Genomic DNA, 24543 nt, shown 5'->3' with positions numbered 1-24543 from the left:
AAGCTATTAATATTCATATTTTACTTTCCAGTATTTTAGATAAACTGAAGTAGAAAATTGAAACTATAATTTAGTTAATATAATCTCCATAGATGAAAAATTTTACTACAATGTCTGGACTACCTAAATTATTAGTTGGGTGTTATATAGACATTCTTAATGAAAAGGAAATTATATGGTCACACGCAAAAAACTCAGCTGGTTGCAAAACACAAAATAACTTGTCTGACCACGTCTTCAATCATGTGAATTATCATAATCATGGAAAATTTTATTCTTGCAAATTCATTCACATTACTATTATTTTCTCAATGAATTAGACTTTCTCTGCATATGTCATTAATTGGTTAACAATTATGGACCCAGATCCATCATTTCCTCTTAATCATACACTTGAAATTCAGGTGAGTCACCAGTTATTTTTTTCCAAGAACGGAAACAATTCAAAATCCAGTCCCTAAGAGTCAAGAATTTTGTTTCTCCCAACCGTGACTCTACATTTATTTTTGTGGTTTTAATTTTTTTATCTTAATAGTTTCATAAAACAAGGAAATGAAATATCAGAATGTGAAATTCTGGAAAAGATTATTTAGATTGAGTTTCACACAGTGGGGAAAAAAACACCCTAAACCTCCAAGTAATACACTTGTAAATACTTGAATAATGGTAGTAATAACAAGGGATATTTTGAAAAAAGTACAGGCTCCAGACACACACATGTACAATCAAGCACATGTGTGATTGGAATGCTTTATTTTTAAGACCAGGAAAGAGGTGAAAATGTCTCCTCTCACCATTCATTTTCAATATCACATTGGAAGCCCTAGCCAATATAATAAGATAAGAAAAACAACTCGATAAACAAAAAACAAACAATCCAATCAAAAAATGGGCAGAAAACCTAAACAGACATTTCTCCAAAGAAGACATGAAAAACAATGTTCAACATTGCTAATTATTAGAGAAATGCAGATCAAAACTACAGTGCAGTATCACCTAAACTGATCAGAATGGCCACCATTAAAACATCTACAAATAACAAATAACAAATGCTGGAGAAGGTGTGAAGAAAAGGGAGCTCTCCAATACTTGGTGGGAATGTAAATTGGTGCAAAGAAGTTAAAAAAGTACCTAGGATATTCAGCTTAAACCTTTCCTGACTTCACTTTTTATATAAATTCAAATTATTGCTACAACCTTTCCATACTCCAAAATGATGTTAAAGGCATTATTTCCCACAGGAAGTTGACACCCTCACATTAAATTACACAGGAAGGAAAACTGGCAGAATGTATGTAGTAATTTTCCATTAAATTCCAGCATTTGAAAAATTCCCAAAGAAATGCAACACTGCTCTTGCATTATGTGCCAGAGTTAAGAAAAAATTTCCTTATGCATGAGTTGACATGACAATGTTCACCATATGCTTCTAGGAGTTTCCAGGTTTAAAATGTCAAATGCCTTTAAATATACCAAATTATGGCCTAGAAATATTTTAATAATGATAAATTTGAATTATGCACTTTCTATTCAAGTAATAATATGGAACAGAAATAGAGTATAGAAGTCATTACTATTAAACACTGTGATATTAACTTAGCTGTGGAATATACTTTTGATTAAACACATCAAACTTACATATTATTTTTACATGTAGTTAAATCCAAAACTATTATCTAGAGTTTTACGCAATCAATTCATATCCATTTTTATCAGTTTAATGAAAGAAAAATGGGTAACATAAAGTTAAGTTAAATGGAACCTGCTTTGCCCTGTGGTTTTAGTCTACTTTCTCAACTCACGTCTGCATATAGGATTTGAGTTTTAGTGTGTTTTTTAGCAATAATAAATTAATGCCATTAATATTAAATTAATAACAAATTGTTATCTTCATATATACATTCTTGTAATTTGCATATGTATGTACATGCATGTACATATATAAACATAGTATTTATACACACAGATGTATGTTGTGTGAAGACTGACACCATGAAGTAGCAAAAATTAACACTGATTTTTCTCAGTCACCGTTTCTATGGAAACATGACAGTGAAGAGAACTATATAACATCTGAACTCTTTCATGGTAACACTGGTATCATTTCCCCACTCTTTTCTTAACAAAAGCCATAGTGCTGCTCAGGCCTAGGCTTTCAAAATTATGGCTTCATGACCCAAGCTAATGGCTAATTTAGAAACCACTCTTTCCTATTTTAAAACAAATTCAATTTTTTATTATAGTGTGTTCATTTTTAAGTTTCTCTTTGAAAAACATATTCAGCCATTCACAATAAAATGCACATGATTACAGTCTAGGAATAAATACCATGACTGTAATTGCCTGATACAATGTCCTACTGAGTGTGTTCAGAATTAAATTTTATATTCAAAGTTTTAAACGGTGAACATTTAATATATTTCTCGATGGTAATATAAAATGACTTATTGATTTTGAAAAGAAAATTGAAAATACTTTGAAAGAAAAGCGGCAAAATAAATATAAGGCATTACTTTAAGCACATAGTTATCTAGCATGCTCAAGAATTGAGTGTATTAAAAGTTTTATTTACCAGTTACCATAAATGTCATACTTACAAAAAACTTTTAAAAGAACTGAATACAATTAGGAAATTTGTCATTAAGATTTGAGTGTATCTATTTTCATCTTGATTCAGAAAGCATTTGAAATCTTGCTTGATACCTGACATTTCTATGAACTTTCTCATTTTCCCCAAATATTCTTAGACAATTCAGCTGATTTATCAAAAAATAGTAAACATCGCACAATTATTGGTTATTAACTATATATCAGATATTACTGAATTAACACATATTCCATTTAGTCATCAATTCAACTTTTTGAGATCCAAAGTATTTTTATTCCGATATGATCAGCATTCTTAGCAGTTAATAATAAGTCCAGATAATAAGTCAACTTATAGATTATGTTATCATGAGTGTAAGTGTTGAAAACATGTATACCTTACTTTTATTTCCTAGGCTTTGCAATTGCTTTGGACTACATTTGTGTCCCACCCCCAACCAAATCCATATTAAGAGGTAAGACTTTGGGGAGGTAATTAGGTTTAAATGAGGTCATGAGGGTACTGCTCCCACAATGAGTTTAGTGTCCTTATGAGAGAAAAAGACCAGAACATGTCCTCTTGGCCACGTGAGAACAGTGAGAAGGCGCTATCCACAAGCCAGGAAGCAGGCACTTACCAGAACTGGACCATGCTGGCATCATAATCTGGGACTTCCTCCAGAACTGTGAGAAATAAGTTTGTGTTGTTTAAGCCAACCAATCTATGGTATTTTGTTACAGGATCCCAAAGCCAACTAAGACAGGGACCAACAGTAAATGATTAGGAAATTCACTTTTTTTGCAAACAAGAAAATTAACATATCATAAAACACAGCTAAAGAAAATTCAATTTGGTGCTCTGGCAGACTCCCAAATAACTGTTCTATTTTAAGCAACAACTCAGTGAACCATTTAACCTACAAGAAGGAAAAGAGACTCAAGTAGATTTTTTAAATAAACATAATTATAGTATCCTGTTGTTACAACTCAAAAAAAAGTAACAAATTAACTACAAAATGCTACTCATTACTGTATTCAGTCTGATAATTTCACCTCTAAATTCAAGAACTGTAATAGCATAACAATTGATGAATAAAAGTAAACAGACTTCTTATTCTTCTAAGAATAAGAGAATTCTCAAACTGAAATATTGTTTTTTCTCCAGGTGCATAAACATTGCTTTGTTTGAGTAACCACATAATGTGTACAATAAACTTTCTTCCTAGAATGAGTGCTTGGGTCAAGGGTAAATGAGACAATCACATGGGACAAGAAATGAGATGAAGCTTAGGAAGAACTGAGACTTAAAAATGAGGCGATTTTGGTAAAGGGGTGAGAATCATAAACAGAGTTACTTCCTAAGGTAGGATGGGAGTAGGACTTATGGGCAGCATGAGACTCATGAAGATGAGGTTCGAATATGGTATGAAATTAGCAACTTAGGGAAAACACAGGGAAGCAACAGGTTCAACTGAGAGGCAGGAGCAGAGTCAGAAACAGGTTAATCACTAATTATTGGTAAGGACAGATGTGGTGAACATTCCTTTAAAATAAAACACTGTATGTTTTGGGCTGCACTCACATATCCCTCATGCCAAAAAGCCATGGCAAGCTGCTATGTCATGCAACCTGTTCCTTGATTTTTATATCTACAATTGAAGGCAGATCCTACAAATTAATATGACAAAGTCAGAATAAAATAACTGACTTCTGGATTTGCTAAAATGGAATAAGCACAATCAATCCCATCGCTTCCACTGATTACAGCTGAAAATTCTGGAACAACTGCATGAGGCAGAATCTGAGAACTCTGAAAAGTGAATTCAAGCATGCAGATTGGGGGAAGAGATTCAAAAATTGAAGTATGGCTCATATGATGATGAGTTTCCTGTTTGTTTGTTTGTTTCTTTGTTTTTCTTCTAATTATCTGCTGGCCAAGACTCTAGAAAGACCCAAATTCCAGAATTGCATACCTGGAAGAGACAGAAGTTCTCCAAGAAATAACCCTTTTTCTGGTCAGAGAATAAGGAGTGGGTCCCCCGTGGGAAGGCAAGTGCAGGAAGAAGTCCTCATTTGCTTTCTTTCTCTTCTTACTCTGCTGGATTTACCCCAAGGCAAGCCTCCGGCATGAAGCTGCCTTTGTTTAGTGGGCATAGAGGCTGTTCCTAAGCCTAGTAGTGAGTTCCAGGCCGAGTTCAAAGGCTTGACAATCAGGAGAGCCAATGCTCTAGGTCTAGTCTAAAGGTTGACAGCTCAAGACACAGGGTTAGCTTATGTTTCAGTTCAAGTCCACAGGCAGAAAAAGCTGATGTCTCAGTCTGAAAGCCTTTAAATAGGAAAAATTGCCTTCCTTGGGAAGGTCAGCTTTTTGTTCTGTTCAGGCCTTCTACTGATAGGGTGAGGCCCACTCACATTATAGAAGGCAATATACTTTACTCAGTCTGCCAACGTAAATGTTTATCTCATCCAAAACACCCTCACAGAAATACTAAGAATGTCTGACCAAGTGTCCAGGCACCTGTGGCCCAGTCAAGTTGACACATAAAACTAAACATTACAGGCACAGACCACTGTCCAGGTCCCAGGGAAGCCCTGAAGGTATATACATGAAGCAGGTGGGACAGCACTGCGAAGGGCTTGTAAACTAAAATGACACAGATGTGCCTTGGAACCAGTAGTCTGAACCTAGGCAGATTAATTGCATGCCAAAGGAGGAAACAACAACGTCTAGAGGATTGCACAGGTATCAGGGTTTCATCACATAATGTTAAAAATGCCCAGGATATGATAAAACATGACTTGACATATAAGGGACCAAGAAAATATTTCAGGTGAATAACTCTCAAGGGAAAGGATAATTAATAGACAGACATCAAACCCAAAATGGCCCAGATGTTGGAAATATCCAACAGAGACTATAAAGCAGCTGTTATTCTCAGGGGCTAGGAAGTGAGGATAAGCACTCTCGATACAAATGGAAAAACAGTAGCTCTCAGGAAAGAAACAGACACTATAGAAAATAACAAAATGAAATTTTATAACTGAAAAAGATACAATGCTGAAAATTTTAAAATCCATTGAAGAATAGAGATGTCAGAGGAAGAAGGTCAGGGGACTTAAAGATAGAGATCAGTAAAAGTCATCTATTCTCAAAGAAAAAAACATTTGGAAGATAATGGAAAGAGACTCAGAGACACGGGGGACAAAATTAAAACATGCATGTGGTCATTAGAATCCCAGAAGAAGAAGAAAAATAGATTGGTAGGGAAAAAAATATTTGATGAAATAATTTCTGAAAACTTCCAAATTTGCTAGAGATCACAATTCTACAGATATAAGAAACTCAAGAAACTTTAAATAGATTAAAGTCAAAGAAATCACACTCAAGTACATTACAACTGAACTACTGAAAATCAAACATAAAGAAAAATCTTAAAAGCAGACCCAAAAATGACACATTACATAGAGAGGAATGATGGTTCAAAGACTACAAAAGTTACATACTGTATGATTTCATTTTTATGACATTCTGTAAAATCTCTAAGGATGAAGAATAGATCAATGGCTTCCAGAGGTAAGAGCTGATGGCAAAGGAATAGCACGAGATAATTCTTTAATTTGAAAGTACTGTTTTATATCTTGATTGTGTTAATATCTATTTGACTATATTTTTGTTAAAATTCATAAAAGTCTGCATCAAAAATGTAAATTTTACATTACGTAAATTTAAATATATATATATATATATATATATATATATATATATATATATATATATATATATATAAAATACTAGCCTTTATTAATAGCCAACGGCTTTTACCCACTAATCTTATACTAATGTCGTATATTTTCTTACACATGATTATATGCCTCTATGGCTCTAACCCCTTTTGGTGGAAAATGAGTGAAAGAGATCAATGTACACAAGCATGTCTCTCTACATATCAGAGAGTGGAGCCATTAAAAGCAAAGCTTATAAGACTCTCCTGTAAGGCTCACCTGCCCAAGGTCAGAGGAAGAATAAAACCTAAGACGCTTAAGCACAATAGCATGGTTATTTCTAAGGTAAGGGCATACCTTTGCTAATTAATATGAGAAATATTACTTCCTAAACAGGAATTTACGTGATTTTTCCTTCCTGCAATGCAATGGTACTTCACTGAAGAATGTGGTAGATAGTCAGTACTCCAAGGCAATGACCCAGAGCTGCTATTCAGCCAGAATGCAATAGTATCAACCTGCTTGTTAAAATACTGTAGAACTTTGGTAACAGTTGGCAAATAGCACCTACTCCTAACTCTGCAAGTGCTCCATTACCACCCTAGTCACCCTGCCACTTCTCCAGAACTCTGCACAATCCAGTAACTAATGAGTTAATGTTTGACAAGATAAGGAACCTCTAAGGACTGCTTCAGCATCAAGGTTGGGTCTGCTGTGATTGGTCAGAGCCCAAACCAAGCCAGTTGTTAATTATTTTGATAATGATCCCTCTCCTAGATGGGTCTTAAACTTCCTAAATCATGATAGGTCCTTTTTTCCCTACTAGACTAGACATGATGTAGAGTAATGTTAACAGATGAAGCAGGTTGAAGTGGTTATCCGATGTAACCTTTAAAGAAACACCAACCCTTCCTTATCAGTTGGGTTATGGTGGTGTCTGTCCTGAAAGGAGAGGAAGGTGCCCAGTAAATTCTCCAGTTACCCTTCTGCCAAACTCAGTATCTGCTGAGCTAAAAACAATAAATATCACATCATATGTTTAATTTCAAAAACTTTATTTCATTTAAGACTTTTATCCATATTCAGAAAAAAAATTGTCCTTTTTCTCTAGAATTCCAGATTCTATATTTCCAGATTTCCGTATTAAACTCCAGAGACCTCTGATGACACTATTATATCATTCAAATATATGTCATCTAATTCTCTGGATGACTGCTTAATTATTTATCAGATCATTATCAGGCTTTATACAGTCTGTGTAATTAAATTTAGCTAAACTAGGTACTGTCAATTGGTTGTTTATAAAGTCAATTTTTCAATCAAAATGGCAAGAGCTTAGTCTATTTACAGAGACAGAATTATTACCATCACTCTGCATGTCCCACTGGTTAGTGTCATTTTCCACCTGGAAGTCCATGGAGCATCTCAAAATCAAAATATGTAAAGGGTAATAAATGTTTTGATCATTATATTCTCTGCGTCTGTTTGACTCAATACCATCCTCATAGCTCCTTCACCCTTGCCTTGCTCACTATGCAATCAGTTAAGTCCCATTAATTGTCACTGTGAAATATCTCTCATGTCTGTCCTCTCTTCTCCATCGTCAGTACCATAGCAATCAGAGCCTTTTTACCCTACAGGTGACCAACAGCAACTTCCACATGCTTCTTTCTAGCCCTCTGGCCAACTGTCTACTCTAGGAAACCTAGCAATCCTGAATCATTTCACTGATTGTTTTACTCCCCTATCCTAAAAATTCAAGGACTCTCATTGCTTATAAAACAAAGTCTAAACTCTAAAGGGAGGGAAGAAATTTGTATTGTGTGCCTATGGATAATAAAATAAGCTCTGGTGTCTGATATTCCTGGGTTCAAATTCTGGTTCCACGTTTACTAGCACACCTCCACTGAGTTACATTCAATGATCTGATCCTTAAGTGTAATCGGACTCAATGCTAACCTTAGAAGAGATGGTGTAAGGCTCAGGAAGCAGCCTTTGTGAAGTAGCCAGTACATCTCAGGCTCTTGGAACCGTACTGCCAGGAAGAAACTGGATCTGGAATCTTGCCATCTTTCCTGGCGCTGGAGGGTTGGGAGTTGGTCTCCTGAGTCAACTGCACAGAGATCAGAATCAAGAGCAAATGTCCTGAAGACAAACCAGCAAGACTGGGGATAAGGCGGAATTTGTCAGTAAAACAATGTGCCATTCATTACCTCATCTGCCAAACCTCAGAATCACAAAGCAGACCTCATGCCTGAGAACCTGCAGTTTTCACTCCAGTGGAGAATCTTTTGTGTAACCTGCTGACCTGGGAAGCAAATATTTAAAAAGTAGAAGTAACTTCAGAAGGGCGGTAACAAGAACAATAAAAACAATAAATATGCCAGTAAAAGAAGGAGTTCTGGAACACTAGCAAAGATTGTTGAATTTAGCCTCTTCCCAATTTCTCAGTCTTTTATCTCCACTACACATTAAACTTACTACTTCACAACTTTTTCCTTAGTTTGCCCAACATATGGATTGAAATCTAAAATAGCAGTTTATTTTTTGCAGTTTCTATGTTGGAAATTTTCAGTAGGTGTTAGAATATGCATTTACATTTGCTGCACCAACAACTTAAGATTACTTTTCTACATTTCTTTGCTGGCAAACAAATGCTGTGTGGTAATAATAATTTTAAACGCCCCTCATTGTTAATGTCCTTTATATTGTGTTTTGGTCCTAGCAGAAGTTCTCTTCTGTTTTCCTCATCTGAGAAATATGTTCAATGTCCTGCCTGACTCTGGAAGAGTATGTTCTTGGCAGAAGATGGGTTTGCATCTCTCCTAGCTTTCTTATGAAAAGTAACCAGGTTTTTATAGGTGTAGTTTGTGGTCATGGCAATGATTGTCAGGTTCTGTCACCTGCCTTCCACTGGGTTCCCTGGAAACAGACTCTGAGACAAGAACTGTGTGCAGATGGATTGGGGGTTGCTCTTGGATGGTACCTATAAGGAAGTGAGAGGCAGGACTGGGCAAAGGCTATGTTGGCCTGCACTGCCATTGTAGCTGAGGCTTTAGCCAATTCTATACAGAGCCCTGGAGCTGGGATAGACCTTTGGTATTGCTCCAAATTAAGAAAATGTGGCTAGACTTTGTATCTTCCCATCAGCCAGACGTTGGCAGCAAGTCACCTCAGAAAAAGCCTGTATCCCTGATGGAGGCAGTTCCTTATGGCTGAGGGCAACTGCCAATAAGGGATAAAGTTGTAACCAGGAGTTAATATTCCCAGAGGTTGGTGGGGCAGGAGAGAAATGGGTGTGTCATCCCTGAAGAAGAGATCTGGTAATCACTACTGCTCCTGAGAGAAATGAAACTCTATGTCATGAACTCATTAGCTCTTGTCTATCCAGCTGACCAGTTGAATGAGACTTGACTAACATGGTAGAAGAAGTGAAGCTAATCAGCTTGTTTCAATGCTCAGAGCACAACTTACTCTAGTTGTATTATATAACTCAGTAATAGGAGAAAAACATGAGGAAAATGAAAGTGAAACTTTTAAATTCTTTATGAACATAAGCTGTTGGAGAGTAACATCTACTTTACTTTGATACTCTATAAGCAGAACTTGGTTAGATAAATCAAGCAAACAATCAATACAAATTAACTTAGAGTGCCCAGGACTCACTTCAATATTGTGGAGGGACTTCAATATTCATCTCCCTAGCAGCATCAGCACTAATTTAAAGCAGGTAAATACCAGGGTTGTTCTTGGCACCATATCATTATTTCAGATATCGGTCATCAGTTTCATTCACCTTTCTTGGCTTTTGCTCCAACTCCTTTTGTCTTTCTTGTGTTTGTCCCTTCCCAATTTAATATACATTCTTTGCGAATGCTCCTGGGATCTCATTATCACCTCATTCCTGCATCCTCCCATCTCACTTTGACCCCAACTTCCCTTACTTTCACTCTTCCAAAACTCAATCTTAGACCTGTCAGGAGGACCCTGTGTTATACAAGGAGAGGTATGAGACTGAGGATGGAGTCATTCTTCCTGGGTTGTCAGGGCAAACATTGACAATTGTTGCAACATAGAGAACTTGGCTAAGAGAGGAGGAACTAAGCAAATAATCAAGTCTCGTGACACATCTTTCTTGAATTTTCAGGAACATTTGGCGTAATAGATCAATTCTTTTGCTTGAATCATTTTGTTTAGGAAGAATTTTCCAGAAATAGGGTTCCTGAAAGGTCCAACTATATACACAAAAGTGTGGAAAGTTCTTTGTTTGGAATCCACTCTCCTGTGTTTCCTTCTATCTTTCTGGCAGCTGCCTCTCCCTTCTGTGCCTGGATCCTTTTCTTCTATAGGTTGGAGGATGTATAATCTCTACGACTTTGTGGAGAATTTGCCACTTGCATCATATGAAGAGAGGAAAGGGCAAGGGAGTTGAGAGTGATTTCAGGACATTGGTAGTAATGGTGAACAATGGAATCTAAGTCTTTTAAGAAATGAAATGGGAGTATGTAAGGAGTTATGGGCAATGAGAAAAGTAAAGAGCCAGTAGATTAGAAGAGCAATGAGTCAAAGATGGTTCAAATAGAGATAATGGAGTGGGTGAAAGACTGGTTATGGTAAAAAAAAAAAAAAAAAGAGTAGAATGCTCAAAATAGAAGTTTCTGACATAGCAATAAAATATCAAAAATATAATTGGAGCTTGATCTAGGGTGGGACGTTTTTCATTCATTTACATAAATGTACAAGATTAGTAGTGAAAAAAAGAGCTTGAGACTAGGTGTTCCAATGTTCAACAGGTAAGAGGGAAATATTTTGGTATTAGTGGAAAACCACTATAAGTGAGAAATGTGTAGATAGTATTAATCCAATTATTTCAAATGAATTATTTTTTTTTCACCTTTGCATTCACTTCTTTACTGTTAACGTAGGAAGAGGAAGAGTATTCTTGGAAATAGCGATGGGGAGTGAGTAGGATATCTATCTCATCTCAAGAATCTCTGGAAATTCTATTGTGGTGGAAAGGAGATGGGAAGCCACTTCTTCGGGGAGCCACCCAGCAAACAGTGTTCTTAAGGAATTAGCACATTTCAATTAAATTCATAAGGTAGAGGAAATATTCAGAAAAATGTTCAGAGATATAATACATGTTACAAATGACAGTCTGTAAGTTGCAGAGGGCTTTGAGAGGGTTAGAGATATATGAAAAATTGGTTCCAATGAGGGTATGTTTTAGGTCAGGTTTTCCACAAAATGACTCAAAATGGATTTACATGAAAGAAGTTTGTATATGAGGGTTCTCTGGAACAGCATCTTTTAAGGAGTGAAGAAAACAAGATTGCACAGAAGTAGAAGTCACACTCTAACACAGTTGTAGCCAAGGCTTCAGATGATCCTAAGGTGAGCTTGGAAGCTAAGATAGACCTTCAAAGATGTACTGAATTTAGTCAAAGAGGTAAGCCTGTTTAACTTATCTCCCCTGCATTGACTAGCCTTTGTGTGTGGATCGTCCTTAGAGAGAATATAACTTTGGATGAGGTAGTTTCTTTAGACTATGCACACTTCCCCTGCTGATGGACTATGCTGTGAGTCATCAGTAGGCAACACTTCTGGCAGCTAAGGGAATGAGTCCCTCAGATTTGAAAAGGGAATATGGATAGATTAGAACAGCATTCACTACAGTCCAACACTTGCACCACTGAGATCCACTTGCTTCCTGCACTTCCTCCAGCATTTTGTTTGGCTGCTTCTCCTGGAGAAACTTACAAGAATGTTAATGTCCCTTGTGTTTCAACTTCTACTAGTCACTCTCTTTTACTGTTCACTTTAGGTTCCCTTCAACCTCAACTAGTGCTTCTGCTGGTCTAGGTGGCTTACCAGGTAAAACATCTCAAATCTTCGATGTCTAAGAGGAATGAGCCCTTGGTCATAATGACTACCCTATCAAAATTTACCACAAAACTTTGTCAGGAAAGTAACAGGAGATACCCAAGTGGATGGCCTAGATGCCAAAGAAACTCTTTTCTGTACACCCGATCTCTTGGGAAACAGCTTAAATAAACCAGATGGCATCCATAGCTTCCAGCTGATAAAACCCTTGCTGTGTTTCCTGGTGAAATCATTACAGCTCTGAGAACCAGGACCACTAGACCTTCAGAGCCTAGAATTGCAAGGACAGGAAACACAACTTTCTTAAATGATTCTCCAGGATTGATGGACTATATCAGGTAATGTCTAGTCAAGGGATGAAACCACATAGTAATTTAAACAGGAGTAAAAAGAATTCTAAATGACATACTAATGACAGACACAGAGAACAGTCACTATCTAGAGTGTAGTGCATTTTCTGCAATTCCAGTGCCTGAAAACGCTGGCACTATTCTGAGGTCACAGAACCTAAGGGATCTAGAGGTCACTTAAATCCTTGTATAATTTAGCATATAATTAGTTACTATTTGCCCAAGACTTTGGTTTAGGGATATTGCTTCTCTATATCTATTTTCAACATCTACTAAATAAAGATAAAAATAGTAACCCGCTTCATGCTGCTGCTTTAAAATTAGGTTTCTTAAATAAGTAGCCTTGTGCAAAGCACTTGAATGGAGAGCCATTCAAATACTCCTTGGGGCTGTAGGGAAAAATTAAAAAAAAAAAAAACCTAAAAAGTCTTTATGACTATTCTGGTTGTTCATTGTTACATAATAAACCATCTTAAAACCTGGTGGGTTAAAATGACAATTTATTATTACCTGTCATGTTTCTCTGGGTTGACTGGTCTCAGCAGGATGGTTCTCATGAAATGAGAAGCTGACAGTTGCAGTCAGATAACAGATGGGGCTTCAGTCATCTAAAAGCTAGATTAGGCTGAATGTCCAAGGAAGCTCATTCACATGGCTGTCAGTTTCTGCTGGAAGCAAATTTCATGACATTTTTCCATGTGTAGATTTTGACATATGTCACAAAATTCATCAAGTTAATTGGCTGTTAAATGAAAATGCTATTAAGTATTCAATGAAATATAGTTTCCTTTAAAACTAGTTTATTGGCTTTCATTTCAATAAGAGCTCATAGTTTAGATCTTCTTCCTGTGCCGTGCTCCCTGAAACAAGCTAAGCCCTGAAATGACTGTTAAGAAGCACGAGTATACATGGTTGAACAAATCATTCAGTGACTAGAGAATGGGAAAGTCTGTCCATCTGAGAGAAAGTAGATGGATCACTAAAATAGTGGCACAATGTGGTTAAGGATCAGGCTGTGCAGTCATTCAGAGTAGGGTTTACATCCCAGCTGTGTTCTCAAGACATGGTTTCCCCTTTTAAAAAATATGGATATTACCTACCTCAACATATCTTAGCAAGCAATAAATACCACTATGTTTCTTGCTTATAATTTTTATTATAATGTTTTTTGAAAATTTATGTTTTCCCCATCTTTTGTGAGAAAGTAGTCACACACATAGAGCAGCATTGTATCTACTCTCTACATAAATTGTTAAAGCAGTTTTCTTAAGGAAACAGTTTTCATGGTTCTACAGAGGATAGATCTGTTTTTAAAGAGTTTTTGTTTTTAAATGGAGAGAATAACGTCAATGTATTTCTCCAACTAAATCTGATAAAAGATAACATTTCTCGATACATCCTCTTGTTATCCAACATCACAATACTTTATAGAGCAGTACTTGCAAGTAGCTTGTAGATGAGACATTAATATTTATTACCTGAATAAAATGTTAATATTGATTAACATTCATCATCAAATTGTACTCTTTAAGCAACCATTTGCTTGATCCTAATGAGTAACAGAATTATGCTTCTAAAAGAGGTATTAAATCCAAATCATTCTAATATCTTCTATCAATTAACAGACAATTTTATCTATGCCACTAAATTACTTTAGTGATTTTCATTCACTAATTGCCTTACTTCTGTCCTTCTGTCAGTCCTTAGCATTATCAATCAGGTATTTGACCTTACAGTTAGACAGAAATAGCACTTGCTAAAGTTGTAAATGGTATGTCTTAGTGTTAACAACACATTCATAGCCCTTTGGGGATAGCTATATTTCATTTCTTGTTACTGAGTAAACTAATCGCATGTTGGTTTGACAAACTGTATTTTGGTTTGAAATAGGAATTAATGGCAATATTTATCTAAGGATTAGTAAATTCCATTTTAGCCTGTGGCAGACTAGGCGATAAGAAAATCCTATCCTAGGAAAACTTGGTACAAAATTAATAAAATGAAATTCAACAGAATTATATGTATAGCTCTACAATCAGATTCAAAATGAATCAAACAAAACTGTATGGGAAAGATCCTTTTTAAGATCAACTCATGTGAAAAAGTTACTCAAAAACATAGCTAAAGCCAAGAAGAAGATGATGTAGATGTGTTAAAAATTGAAGTCTTAGGCTGCATACACAGAAACATAATATCTTTATTTACAAAACTGGAATAAGCCACTGCATCTTTCTTGTGTGTTTTTTAAAAGTTAATACAGCTAATACAATATTATGAACACAGAATATAGACTTATACAAATGAGAAAAAAAGTGGAATGATAAAGTCAGCTGTAGCAAGACTTCCTTTCTAACCATAACAGAATAGCTTACATCTGACCTATCATGCTGCTGCAAATAACTAATTCATTTGAATGTATGTTTTGTAATACTGTTTGAATGTTTGCAGGCATGGATAGCAATCAGCACTAAAGTCCTTGAGGAAAGAGAGGTACAACAGGTGACCCACACTCATCTGGCTTCCTCATTCAAGACGTTCTTTGTAACGCTGGTGCTAGGAAATAGAACACACACAGGACAGAGGCTTTCTGCATGGGAAAAAAGCAAAACAAAACAGAGACTGATGTTTGGATTGCCAAGGCAGTTGAGAGCAGATTACTACAGAGGAAGGGCATGCAGAAGATGAGCCCTGAATATCTAAATATATATATATTCAGTTCTTTGGGTGAATCCCACCTGCACATGGACACGGAAAAACTTTGGAAGGCTTAGCAGGGAACAGCCTCTGGAAGCCTGGAGAGATGAATGTAGATTTCAGAGATCTCAACATGATGGGGAGTACTGGAATTTGGATATTACTAGATGGAGAGACTTTGGTGGACATCTTGGGTTTTCAGTTGAGATTCCAAATACTCTCCAAGTAAGAATCACTTTCTAGGGCAGTAGAGTCTATTGTGGATGCATCAGGTGAAAGGCAAAAGCTGTAATATAGGACCCTGAGTAGTGAACACAGCAGCAAAGGGTCCTTAACCATGGGTCTAAGCAAATTAAGTTAGCAGTCTTTCAAGGAAGTATCTTATTATGTCTTAGTGTGGTTTAGAATATGTTATTTCGCTTGCCTTATGGGTGAAATGAGATCTACTGCTGCCAGGCAGTTGGCAGAGAACTTAGGGTTTTGCAAGAATTTTGATAGAAGAAAGATTCATAGGGCAAGCAGCTAACAATTTCAGAAAAAATAGTATTCTATACGGTCTTCAGGGTGGATCAGTGGGAGGCATTGTTGCAAACCAGCCTCCAGGTCACTTCCCTCCTGGTTAGAAGGCAATCTGGGGCAGGGAGGAATCCCAATGGTTTATAAGGTTGGGGCATGTTGTCTCCCTTTGTTGTTCTCTGGGCTGGGGTGACATCTTCTGAGGTGCTTGTGTACTTGAAGGTGACAGAAGCCAGCCCGGAGCAGGGGATGGGGGATTGTCTTCCCAGATGGAAACCCATGAAGGGTAAGTAGGAGTATCTGGCTGGTGTTAAGTTCTGAGTACAGGTGCTACTGGCTCAGGATGGCATTACAGGTATGGGCTTTACTGCAATTTGAGCAGATCTCATCAAGCTCCTTTGAATCATCAAGGATCCACCTTGCAAAGGAGCACTGGTTATCCTGACTGAGTTTTGTGGGGACTCTGTCCAAGATGCATACAAATTCTGGACACATTGATTAAGGACATTTTGTGGATGGCAGCTTTACAATCCTGAGACTCTCCCATCAAAATTATAGAAAGATCATTAGCACACAAATCTGCCTGCCAGATGGGTCTGCTTTGGTTACACTGGGAAAGTCATTTCACCTGGGATTATTTTGAGGCATAGTGTAAGGAGAAAGAGACCCACTTAAGCATCATTTCCACTGGCAACATTTCATGTAAAGAGATGTGAGCTCTGGTTCAGAATTCAAGCCTGGTGGCACTCTGGCTGAAACCCTTCTAATAGAGCCTGCTAGCATCTGGTTTTCAATCATTCTGAGTGCACGTGAGCACCTAGCTGAATTTGTTCCAGCACATCTCCTGGGACAGGGATAAGCCTGAAGGGTCTACTAGCAACCTTACTCTCCAGGTTGTGCATGACAACAACAGCCGCAACAAAGAAGAACATTTGCACTTGACTAGTTTTCAAGGGTCTCCTTTAGGGCAAGCAATTTGGATACTGACCCATGAAGAAGTGTGACTGCTTTGGAGCAAGAGCTCATGCTCACTTCCTTGTGTAAAGTGATGTAGGGACCTGACCCAAATTCACTGACAGGACAACTGGATTCTGGGGTTCCTTTGTGGTGTAAGCAAAGAAAAATCATTTTTCCTCCATCTTTCTATGTTCTGGCTGAGATTCCCCCCCTATAATAAAAGACAGATTAACAGGAGAAAAACAAACAGAAGTTTAATAGCATGTATAACTCCTGTATACATGAGCAATATTACTAAACCAAGCCTGATGTGCGGCAAAGCCTATCTACTGATACCCATTGTAGTGAAGGAAATTACAGTATTTATTACAGGGCACCAAGCATGGAGAATGGGCATCTAATCCTCAAAAGAGCCAAACTACCCAATGTCTTTCAGGGAAGGGTTTTTAAAGGCAGGATTTGGAGTGAATGTTTCAGGGTGCATGATTTTCTCTGATTGGTTGGTGATGAGTTAACACGGTAAGGTTTTAGGATTTTTTTTTTTTTTTTAAATCTTAATCATCAACCTTTTGGTTCTAGCCATAATAGAGTCTATGTGCTGTGGTCAGCATGTAGTCACTGTCCTCCACCTGGGTGGGAGGGTCTTAGTTTCTGCAGGAAAACTCAAAATAATATGTGTCAGATTGGGTCATGTATATCCTTTGAGGAGGAACTAGGACTCTGTGTTATTGCTGAACTATTGTTTAAGTGATTATTACTTTCCTTGCTTGCCTGCCTTCCTTTGTTTCTACATTCCTCACTTCTCTAATTAGTAACTCTTTGGAATGTAGGGAAGGCCTAGGAAACTAACGCCTTTTTCCATAAACAAGAATTAGGGAACACAGAGGGGCTTTTGTACCCAAGAAGGCCCTGCAGGGTCCTGCTCAGTTTCAATCCACCTGTTTCTTTGATACCCCTCAATCCTGAGAACAGCAGAAAGACAAGAAAAGGAAAAAAGTTTTGGATAGACAGGCTAATCATAAACTCAGCAGGGAATTCTGTTTTAGAGAGAATCAGTTTCAAAGATACCCAGGAAAACTGATTACTCCCAAACTGAATTAAGCCATGGCCTTAAAGACTAGCTCCAGCTAAAAATAAAAGTATTGCAGTTAGGGGAGGCCAGCTGTGGGAGGTAATCAGGAAAAGCACAACAAACAAAGATATGGTTATTATGCAGATTTAAATTCAAGCCTTCTCTATTAGTAAGAGTTTCTAGAGATTTGGTCATCTTCCTCTTCCAGGTATAGAGAGTAATATTCCCTTACAAATGGAGATTTCCCTTATAAATGTAAATATCTCTTACAAAAGGGTAACTTCTACTCGGTTTCCAGAGCTTTCCCTATGTTTGCCATTTTTAAAATATAATCATCTTAAAATAATCCTTATGCCTAGGAGGCATATTATGGAATGGCAATTTCTGCTTCTTTTAGTAGATTTTATTTCCTAATGTGACTGGCATCCACTAGGCGGGGACCTCTTTTCCTCTTTCTCTCTGAGATCCACATGGTTCTGCTAGTGAATTCTGGGGCTGTAATTCCAATCTCTTGCAAAATTTTTGATGAATATGGTTTAATTAACCAAACAGTGAGGCAAATCTGGTTGCCTTCGCTTTGCAGCTGGTGTTGAGCCATTGTCTGAGCCAATAAAATCTGTATAATCATGATCTCTAAGAAATATGGTAGGCTTTTGTCCCCTTGGGCTATTATAAGAGGGTCATTTTGCACAAAAACACAAGTCCTAAATGCCTTGTATATTAGTTTCCTGTTAATGTTATAAAAAAAATTAGAACAAACTTAGTGGCTTAAAAAAATACAAATTTACTATCTTACAGTTCTATAGGTTGGAAGTCCTAAAATCAAAAGTTCAGCAAGAATGTGTTCATTCTGGAAGCTCTAGGGAGACTCCATTATCTTGCCTTTTCCAGCTTCCAGAGGATGTCTTCATTCCTTGGCTCATGACCCCTTTCTCTCATCACTCCAACTCTGCTTTTATCTTGACATCTAACTATCCTTAACTATGCCTCTAACTCTACTACTTTCCTCTTAAAAAAAGCCTTGTGATTATAACAAAGACAATCTGGATGAACTAGGAAAATTCTCCTAACTCAGTATCTTTGACTTATTCACATCTGCAAAGTCCCTTTAACTTATTTACACATTTACAAGTTCTGGAGATTTGGACATGGACATCTGTGGGGGAAGGGACATTATTCAGCCTACTGCACATGGTAAATAGAATAACCAAAAGAGACACAAATAACAGTACAAAACAACAATCATCAGGTTATAGGTGTGGCAATTTGGAACTATGCCACTAAGATTTCCAGTCAAGAAAAAATTCTTGCAAGATGGGCACTTAGCTAACAGCCTGTAGTTGCAATACCTTTTGTAGCTACCATGGCTTTGAAACAAATTCCAGCTTCTTTCTGGACAATCTCCAGCCAATGACTGAGCATAACAAGGCTACTAGAACTTCTAGAAGCCATTTCTGCCCAACACAAGACTCTCCTAATAGGCAATCTTTGCTCTCATTTCCCTTTCCTGCCTGCTGAGACCATCAGACCTACATCAAAACTGAGAGTTTCCTTGCCTACTTCTACTTCCTCCCCTTTTTCTTTTCACAGATGTCAGATCTACAGCACAATCTGAAGACTTTTCCTTACCCATCTTGAGTCTTCACTCCATTATCTTTCACAGACACATCCCTGTACATCCCTACCCCATCTCAGTGTCTTCTTAGTGAACTGGTATTAGTCAGTATACTAGGAGCCCCTGATTGACCACTGGACTTTATGCAGTTTAGAAGGAGAGGGAAGGAAGAGAAAAATGTAGAATGGAGAAATTGGATAGAACTTCATGAAAGGAGAGGTTGGATGTTTATTCAGTGGCTATGTAGGATTGACAGAAGCAGCAGAGAGACGACAGGGCAATTTTGGTGAGTGAAGCACAAAAAAGGGTGGGGAAATCATAAGGTATCCTTGAAGGACAAGAGGTAGATCCTTCTTCCTTGGGGAGTTTCATTAATAAAAGTTAGAAATGAACAGTCTTCATAATAAGTGATATGTGAACTCTGATGCCAGAGCCCAAGGCATCTGTCAGACATCTTGACAGACATCTTGGTCTAAGAGCATCATTATGAGACAGTCTTAAAGTCTCAATACTTATGATTTACTTTCTTTGTGTTTGTTGCAGGCTATTATTTTCTTTGTTAATTCAAAAGAGGAAGCATATCTAAGTTTGCTTTTAGGCAAAAGTGAGGCAGTTAGAATCTAGTGTTCTTTGAGCCCCCTTTCTTACATAATCTTAGAGTTAGTCTTTACCCTTATAGATTTACATGCTTCACTCTTACAGGGGACAGGTAAAACATTAATTTGTTCATCTCTTCTTACTGAGGTAGGACCATGGTTGATCTAACTTCTAGGCTCTTCAGCTGTGAAGGGGAAAAAAGTCATTTGGCTAAGAATTCACTCCTTGAATATTCCTTTTAAATTCAGGAATTAGGTTCATATGTACTTGATAGATATGGTGAAAATAGACACTTTGGTTTTGATCACGGATTATTATCAGATTATATTTTCAAATTAGTATGTTCTCTGCAGAAGGTATGATATACTCAGTCCTCTTTACAATTTTTCATTTTGTATTAGTATCAAATTTTAATATTCTATCGTCACCTCCAAGCACACCCTTCCCATCATGTGTATTTATCTCCCCCCTCCAATAATTTTACTTCTAATGAAAAAGAGAAGGCACTCAGTGGCTAAAAATAAAAGTCTTGGCGTGTTACAGATTTCATTTTAACCTTAAGGACAAGCCTGAAAATTATTCTCCAAATGGACAAGTTGAGTCCCAAAATAGTAACACACTTGTGCTGACAGATGGAGGTGCAGATAGAAGAATGTGTATGGCAGTTGTTGCCTGAAGCACTTCCATCTGTCACCAAGTCTCCACTGTGTCTGTACGTTCAAAACTACTCTATCCACTAATGGGCAATTGTATATGCTTTCTCCATTCATTCTGCTATGAAGTGGACTAAATGGCTCACAAGGATCTTTGAAGCAAAAATAATTAAATATATAACTAGCGATTTCTATCTCTCTGGAACTAAACATATGCTATGTAAAAATACCACCTCTCGTGGCTTTTCCCAGGTTAAAAAAAAAAATCTAGGGGGAAAAAAAAGATGAATAAAATAGGTTGGAAGGGGAAGGGGAAAGAAGAGAGAAAGATCTCCCACTCAAGTGTCAAGAACCTATGTCTTCTTCCCTTAAAAAAAAAGTAATTTTCTTTTTATGTCTCTTCATAGCTACACAATAAAGATCAAATGAATGCTAAAATCTAACTTATTATTCTTATTTGTAGGCAACACAGTAAATATGAACACAGAGTCTGCAACCAGACTATCTTGGCTAAATCCAGGCAGCTTCTAGTACCAGCATTGGGATCTGAACTTTGGGTATCTCAGTTCTCTCACCTGTGAAATGAAGATTGGTAAACAGAGCTATTTCATTGGTTTGATGAGGACTAAATCAATAAATATATGTAAAGTTCTCGGAGTAGTGACTGGCTCATGATCAGCCCCTATAAGCCTGGACTTGGCCATCTAGCCTGTTGTCATCAATGTGAACTTGACTGGGCCCCATAATATTTATTGAGACATGATATGAATGCAGTAGAGACTTTTGGTCAGCATAACCCAAAGTAGGCTCTCCAAGATCATAGCAGAGCATCTCCGGCCAGCCACTACCGATATGACATGATACTATACATTGAAAACCCTATTAGAAATAAAATAAACCCTGTCAATAAAAAAGTTTAAAAAATTCTTATAATTTCTTCTAATGCATTTTTGATTTTAGAAATTTTTTAGAAATAATTTTGAGTTATTTGTAATGTATATTGGATTATTTTAAGAAAACATTTTATTTTATTTTATTTTATTTAACATTTTTTATTGATTTATAATCATTTTACAATGTTGTGTCAAATTCCAGTGCAGAGCACAATTTTTCAGTTATACATGAACACATATATATTCATTGTCACATTTTTTTCTCTGTGAGCTACCATAAGATCTTGTGTATATTTCCCTGTGCTATACAGTATAATCTTGTTTTTCTATTCTACGATTTTGAAATCCCATCTATCTCTTCCCACCCTCCGCCCCCTTGGCAACCACAAGTTTGTATTCTATGTCTATGAGTCTGTTTCTGTTTTGTATTTATGCTTTGTTTGTTTTGTTTTGTTTTGTTTTTTTAGATTCCACATATGAGCAATTTCATATGGTATTTTTCTTTCTCTTTCTGGCTTACTTCACTTAGAATGACATTCTTGAGGAGCATCCATGTTGCTGCAAATGGCATTATGTTGTCAGTTTTTATGGCTGAGTAGTATTCCATTGTATAAATATACCACATCTTCTTTATCCAGTCACCTGTTGTTGGACATTTAGGCTGTTTCCATGTCTTGGCTATTGTAAATAGTGCTCCTATGAACATTGGAAACATTTTAAGAGGAACATGCCCTCTGATTTCTTCCAATGCATATTACATATATTTTTCATGTTTGAATTTTGATTACCTGGAATTTCTTTTAGTAAGTCAAATGCAGTAAAAATTTCTCTTATTTTTCTTTTTAAATGGCTCACCAATATTGATAACTGATTAAATCCATGTTTCACCAATTATTTAAAATGTGATAATCATTATGTGTAGAATTTTCATATCATAATCAAAAGTTTCTATTCAGTTCTATTGATTTGTTTCTGTTTCTTCTTTCCAAATGTTTTAATTAATGTAGGATTTTAGTACACTCAAATGTCTAATCATACCAGGACACCCTGCTCCCATTATTTCTCATTTTCAGAGCAATCGTGGATATTTCTGCATGATACTTTTTCCAAAAAATGTTTAGCTTCAATTTTTCTTTCTGAAATTCCACAAAACAAATGCCTACAGACACTTCAACCGGACGGTTTTGAATGTATGGACTAACATAGGGAAAACTACAACCTTTACAAAAGTGAATTTTTCATTCTGTGGTCAAATATATTTTTACAGTGACTTTAAAAATTCAGTAAAAATGCCATCAGACTGGGGCCAAAACTAGAATCTACCTGCATCCAATCTTGACTAAGTCTGGGGATGGATTTAGGAATGAGAGTCTGAAAGTCTGTGTTACATGATCCACTCTGTGAAAATTAGGTTGGTCAAGGACTTCTCTAATAATACTTTTGGTGGTAAAGGGTGGGCAAAATTACTTATAAAAATAGATTGTAACTTTGTTTATTGTAGAAATATTTCAAAGATAAATTGTACCACAGGAAGATACTGCTTCTCTTCATGCATGAAGCAATTACTGACTCCCATCCTGAATGTGCAGGGAGCTCTTTCTTCCACAGTTGATTGGGACTTCAGTGAACCAGCCACTCTGTCGCTTGATTCTCATTAAGAACAATGACATGCTTTTGTCAAGAGGCTGTTTGGGGCTTCTCTGGGCAGGTAGCTTGAGACTTTGGATCTGCTCATAAGTAAAGGGCCACTAAAGGATTAAGCTGTCCCCTCGTGAGCAGTAATTCTACTTTCTGAACAACTGGGCTTCTTCCACACAGTTTTCTCCTCATTTGTTCTATACAACTTAGAATTTTCTAGATTAGGAATGAATGCTGAAACCCTTTGATATTATATTCATATTCATTCAGAATTTGTTCAGTAAAGTTCAAAAAATTCAATAGGATACAGTGAGACTTTTTTTTAAATGTCAGTTTTTAGAATTAGAAAAGTAACACATGCCTAGTTTAACAATTCAAACAATAAGTGCTTTAAATTTAAACAATAAAGAGGCATTGGAATTAGTGTCAACCCTCTGAAGCAGGCACTGCTAGCTATTTGATTTAGATGCAAAATCATACACACATATAAATATGTGGACTTTCCATGGATTTCACGTCAGGAGAGCTAAGGAGGGGTCACAAAATACATTTTTAAAGGGAAAGCAACTGTTAGGGTTGGACTGACTGCCTGGTCCCTCACCTCAGTGCCCCTTATCTTTGCACAGAGCCAAGGCAATTGTCTGGAACCATCACAATGCAAGGCCAGCACCACAACGGCCCCTTAAATTTGAAATACTGTATGGCATTTTCCAAATTCTGAGAAAAGGTGTGCATTCTCTGCTTTTAAAGAAATTATACAGTCAACCAACAGGCTTTCTTTATTCTAGGATCACACCTCCCGATTGAGGAAATCCCTCTCTGTTCCCCTCTGAGGAGCCTGAAAGCCCTTGGCCAGTCTTTGTTTGACTAGCCTGCCACCCCCGCCAACTCTTCTTACTCTTTCCACCCACAAGATCCCATGACATCTATTGTCTCTCCCATTCATTTAACACCAGTTGTCAGTCTCTTCAAACTGCTTACATTCATTCTTTTCTATTTTATTTGACATTCTGTGGGTCTCTTTAGCTAGAATACAAATTCCCTGAGAAAAGGGACCTTATATTTTATTTATGCTTGTCACAAAATTTAAGACACCATTATGTTCATAACAAGCACTTGGTAAAAAGCTATATACATGTGAGTTTAGTGTGCACGCACACACACACACACACACCCCACCTTGGGTTTCAGTACCATTGTGGCCAATGACAAGCTGTAGAATTTGGGGATAGTCACTCAGTTCCCTTCAGTTTCCTTCTTGATAACATCAGCATGAAATACTAGCTTTATATAATTGTTATCAAGGTTAAATATGCCTGTAAATGCTCCATTTTTTGTTATAGAAATGTCAGATACCAATACAGCT

Source organism: Camelus bactrianus, chromosome 5, assembly GCF_048773025.1.
Source record: "Camelus bactrianus isolate YW-2024 breed Bactrian camel chromosome 5, ASM4877302v1, whole genome shotgun sequence".
In the NCBI taxonomy this organism is placed as follows: Eukaryota; Metazoa; Chordata; class Mammalia; order Artiodactyla; family Camelidae; genus Camelus; species Camelus bactrianus.
This window is presented reverse-complemented; position numbering follows the sequence as displayed.